This window comes from Tiliqua scincoides, chromosome 1 (genome assembly GCF_035046505.1).
Source record: "Tiliqua scincoides isolate rTilSci1 chromosome 1, rTilSci1.hap2, whole genome shotgun sequence".
Lineage (NCBI taxonomy): Eukaryota > Metazoa > Chordata > Lepidosauria > Squamata > Scincidae > Tiliqua > Tiliqua scincoides.
Window position 1 is genome coordinate 232,409,678 of NC_089821.1, and position 5,436 is coordinate 232,415,113.

At 41.8% G+C, this 5,436-nt stretch overlaps 1 pseudogene; it reads right to left on the reverse strand.

Annotated features, from left to right (window-relative positions):
- Window positions 1-1,062: 1,062 nt before the first annotated feature.
- On the reverse strand, window positions 1,063-1,176 carry LOC136637395 (5S ribosomal RNA; annotated as a pseudogene).
- Between the last annotated feature and the right edge of the window lie 4,260 nt (window positions 1,177-5,436).

Below are 5,436 nucleotides of genomic sequence, written 5' to 3' on the forward strand. Positions count from 1 at the left end.
GGAGATATATGTTTCATTTAATCCACAGTGGAGAACTAATGCCCCTTACTCTCTTTCAGATTGTTCAGAGCTAACTTTACAAGGTTTTGATTGCAAAGGTGCAGAGGAGTTGGAATTGGTCAGGTCAGTTGGCTCCCCAGGAATTTCTTTAGGAACCACCTTCCATGCTGAGTGACCCTGATAACCAGGCTCACCCCCAGAGAGAATTTCTTTTTGGTTTTCCCTTCTTGTGGCAGTGGACTACTATTTCCAGGACTGCCTGTGTCAGGATGTGTCTGTAACCATCACCCTGGAAGGTCCTCGAGAGTGCATGTGAAGGTCAAGTATATCTACTTTTGCATACCTAGGCAGTCCCCCCTAAAGCCACTTCCTTGCTTCCTTGCCTTGTTTCATAAACAAAGTGATGGGTGCTGAACTACATGATTTCTCTAGTATAAGATAAATAATGATGGGATTGATTGATGGTGACGATGATGACGATGACGACTAAGCTGTATGACTCTATAACTATTAGACAGACATCTTCAGGTAGGCTTAATTTTTTTGGTTCTGATCAACATGGCCTATCAATCACATTTTTACTTTAAAAAAAAAGACAGGGTCATAATCCAGTCCACCATAGGCACAGCACTTACATGTGGAAGATTCTCATAGACTCTAAAGAGCCATAGTTTTGCCCCTTCTCCACCTATGCACATTCAGGTACTGTAATGGACCATTAGAGGAGATGAAGGACAGTGTATGTCTTTCATATCTCCATCCATTGTTATTTCATGGCATTTTTTTTCATTGTCACCACTCACAAGCTTTTATGAAGAAGAGCCAAGGTGGCAAACAGCTTACATTTTCCTAAGGGGAAAACATATGGAAAAGCACTGAATTTCACAACATAGGACTGAGCTTTAAGAGCCTGTGTGCAAGAGAGATAGGCACACGAGTGGCCACACTGCAATGGTGCTTGTTGCTCCTCATTTTCCTCTTCCCACCTAGTGGTAACAAAGCGCTAATGTTGCCTACAACGCTACTGGTTGGCAACCTTCAGTCTCGAAAGACTATGGTATAAGCCTACAGCACCCAGTATTCCCAGGCGGTCTCCCATCCAAGTACTAACCAGGCCTGACCCTGCTTAGCTTCCAAGATCAGATGAGATTGGGCATGTGCAGGGTAACTCCAAGATTGGTCTTGAGTGTCCAAGAATCAGCATCAATCTTCAGGAAAATACTAAAAGCAATCCTGGAGGTTTTAACAAGGCCTCTCTGATTAAATGGTATCACATCATATTGGAAAAAAAAAATCTCAGAAATAGCTTCAGTCACGGCTGGAAACCCCACCAAGCAGTGCTACTGAGTTGTTCTGCCCCTTCTTTCCTTCCAGGCCAATTTGAAGGAGAGGAGGGCCAAACAGTGGCATGGCAACAGCATGCACTCAGTTTTGGAATGTGGAGGAACAGAAAGAGGAAGTGAGGCAAGGCAATGCAGAGGGAGTCCCATGACAGAGGAGGGCAGGTGAGAAGGTGGGAGACCAAAAGGATCTGCTGAATATTGGGGGACTTCTGCAAAGCAACACCTGCAATGCCAAAGGCTCAGCAAAATTTATCTCATCTAATCCACACTACTGTACTTGTACTAACGGTACAGGCCTCAGTCTCAAGCCAAAATGGCAGCCATAGCAGTACTGTCATGACACACCGGTGGTTGCATTGTGGTTGCAAGGGGCAGAATTTGTTGAAGAACTCTTTCTTAGGCCACCAATTATCAGTGTTCTTTGAAGGAACATAGCCTAAGACATTGAACAAGTATCTCCTGCTGCCTCCACAAACATTACCTATGCATATGTCCATGCACATCAGCAAGCAATGGAAAAAATATAAACTAAAGGAAAAAAAATATATATCTTCACTTAACAGAACACAAGCATTCCCTTTATAGACATTACTATTTAATTAGAGTAAAACAAGAGCCCTATGTATGTAACCTTGCGTATTGGTAGGCTTGTCTCAGACAGCCCTATGCACATCCTGAATGTATGAAGGGGAACTGATCTATGTCCGATAGCCCCGCCTCTAAACTCTGAGTGTTCAGCAAAAAGTTGAGCATGAGCCCCCCTCCCACTAACATGTTCAATATGTATGCATGTAATGAAGATGCAAGGTTGGCAAAAGACTAGAGGTGAAGAGGTGTGAGAAGCTGAAGCAACTGTTGGTGTGGGGTCTACTTTCTGGAATACTTTGGGAGGGTGCGTTATCGATGAAGAAGGCCTGATGACTTATAAGGATTCCACCTTTGTTCTCTGACCAGTACATCCATATAACCAGCCATCAACTCAGCAAATGTAGAACTGAATACATTTTATTCAGTTGTTCGTGGAAGAGGCCCATATTTCAGAAAGAGACCTATGAGCTCTGAAAGTCTGACTCTCAGACTGCCTGACATTGTTAATATATGAAAGGCACATAATTCATTAGTGGGGTAATTGCAAGCCTCTTGTAAAGAGATGGAAGTTTGGAAACATATAGCCTTCCAAGATTATGATGATGAGTGCTGTGTCCTTCACTGAGACATTCACAACACAGAGGTTGTTTTTATATTGAATTCTTGGTATTTGTACTTTGCCTGTCTATTTATTTATTGGCTGAAATTACCCGTGCTTTGCTCACCAACACGCTGTGCACAGCGAAAAGGATTAGAGTAAAGCCTCCTCATTTTGTGGGCTAAATTCTATAAAACCTGATTTGTTTAACCAGAGATCAGTTTGAGATTTGGGGTGTCAACTGATGCTCCCTTGCAAGTCTAAAGAATTGAATGTTGGTCACGTAGGAGCAGGACTGGTGGTGGATGGGCATGAAGTCCAGGTGTGTGATAAACAGTATTTTCTGAAAATAACATCAAAGGGTATAAAGTAGTATTTAACATTGAACTACCTACTGTGTAAAATTACATGTCTGTTGATTAGAATGCTTTGAGAATCTCTCCCTCAAAAAAATAGAATAGCCATTTTGACCACTTGATCAGTCTTCCTCCTAATGGGTGGCACTCCCCGTTTGACTAGATGGAACTGTGAACTGGATTTCAGTGTAATCACAATTAGACTTATAAAAGCTCGCAGCCAGACTCTAAAAAAGGGGCTTTACAAACTGGCTGGCTCACTTTAGCCAGGGAGCAGCAGAACTTCATGGCCAGGATCTGACTCTTATTTCATGCCTGCTTGTCTGACATGACAATCCCTTTGCGTATTGACTTATGTTAAACAGGAACTTTTAATCAATTGAAATTTTTACTGTAATATATATTGAAAACGTGCTGTGAATTAGGGTTGAAACATGCTAGTAGGGATTCTGGGAAAGCACATGGTGCAACCACTTTGCTGATACTGAGCAGGCCTGAATGCATGCATCAGTGCAACGGCTGGGTTTCAGGGGGGCAAACCTCTGCACTGGCCCCCCCCCGATGTTTCCTGATGGCAAATTGGGCACTACCAATACTGAGGATTTAAAGGTTTGCCCAGCCAGGTGGGACCTCTGATGGGCATGGCCCCTTGGCCAGCACAAAACTGGCTGACTTCTGAGACCAACCTGAGTTGCATGTATGTGTCTATGATGGAAAAAGGGGCAGATCAGATATTAATTGTACTTATAAGATGGCATTAGAGGAGGAATTATTGCAAAATGATTTTTAAATCTTCAACCAGAAAGCTCACAGTTAGTTGCATGACAAATTTTAAATATGTCCAACAATTTGAGTCTTGAGTGCATTGAGGTTTTTTTTTGGTGTATGTTTTTAAAATGACGATCTGTTAGGAAAAGTGCAGATTCCAGTTTCTTGTCTAGGAATGATAGGACTTGATACTGGATGGTACTAGAAACGAAGAGGGACCATAGGGAGGGACTAGGAACTCCGAGTAGTACTTGAAGGGCTGTTGTGTACTTTCAGAAGCTGCCTCTGAAAGAGAACTAGATCCAGTGGATACAAACTGTAATAGAGGAGATTCTGGTTGGACATCAGGAAGAAATTCTTGACAGTCAGGGCAGTTTGCCAGTGGAACAGATTGCCAAGAGAGGTGGTAGATCCTCCCTCACTGGAGATCTTCAAACAGAGGTTCAACAGATACCTGCTGGAGATGCTCTAGGAGAATTTCCTGCTATAGGTAGGGGTTTGGACTAGATGACCTTGGGAGTCCCTTCCAACTCTATAATTCTAGAGAGCTTCCCACTGCTTTCATAGAAAGCAATAATTTAGTGGAGTGTATTAATATGAAGTGATGTAGTATCTATTTGAGGGAGTCTTGCGTAAGAAGAATTACAATGTGAAAGTTGCTTAGGAACGGGGCAGATACTAGCAAAGGAACTTTTGGCATCATCAGCTATGAAACCGCTAGTCATTTAATGTGGCAATATTTGTTCACATCAGCAGAGTTCTGAAAATGTACTATAATCATTCTTTAAAAAAAAAAAATGCTCGTATGGTTCTTTTACAAGAAGATAGAGGAAAAAGGAAGCCAGAATACTGAAAATTTGAAGCAAACTACTCTGTCTTGAGAATAATAAATATTCGCTAGTTGTTCACAGATGATTTTGACAGGCTTATAAAATGCAGCTGTCTTTTACGATACCAAGATTTATCTCCTGCTGTTTAGTTTGCTACAGCATGTCTAGACATAACAGGTATAGTAACAGTAGTGACAAAAGAGCTGTTTTTCCTGTTAACAGATTTTTATTTTTTGTGGATAACTAATATATAAAAGTACAGGAAAATAAGTATTTATTTGGGTGATGACAGACATTCTGCGGCTGTGTGCGCTTATCTGGGAGTAAGCACCATTCAATTTAATGGGACTTACTCCTGAGTAGAGATGCATAGGATTGCACTGTAAATTCAGTGGGCCCCCATATCCGCAGATAATGTATCTGTGTTTTCACTTATCTGCTGATTGGGTCCATGCCCCCCTGGGCTCCCTCCAGAGGCAAGGGGAACAAGGGAGGCATTTCCTGGTATCGGTTTCACTTAACTGTGGGGTGTGTGTGTGCATGTGTGTGTGTTCTGGTCTTTCTTAATTGTTTTAAGTATGGATTGTAAGCCACCTTGGAAGCCTGTTTAACTAAAGGGTGGGGTATTAAATGCTTTAAATAAATACATGTATCTTCCTATCATTTTCCCCTTCATTCACTAACCTGGCAAGTTCATAGATACATGTCTATGTATACATATAAGTACATATTTGCTTTTTCAAACAGAAAAACTAACCTGTATGACCTTCTGCCATGCCTGGTTTTCTTGAGAGGCAGTGGCTTTAAGGGTTGCGTTAGTGATGTCACACTCTCTGGCTCAAGCTCTTCATTCATTTATACACCAAATAAAGAACATGCAATTGGCCATAGCTGCTTTGGGTGAGACTGTCACTGCAGCATACACATATTCTCTAATAGCATTTCCTTGCCAA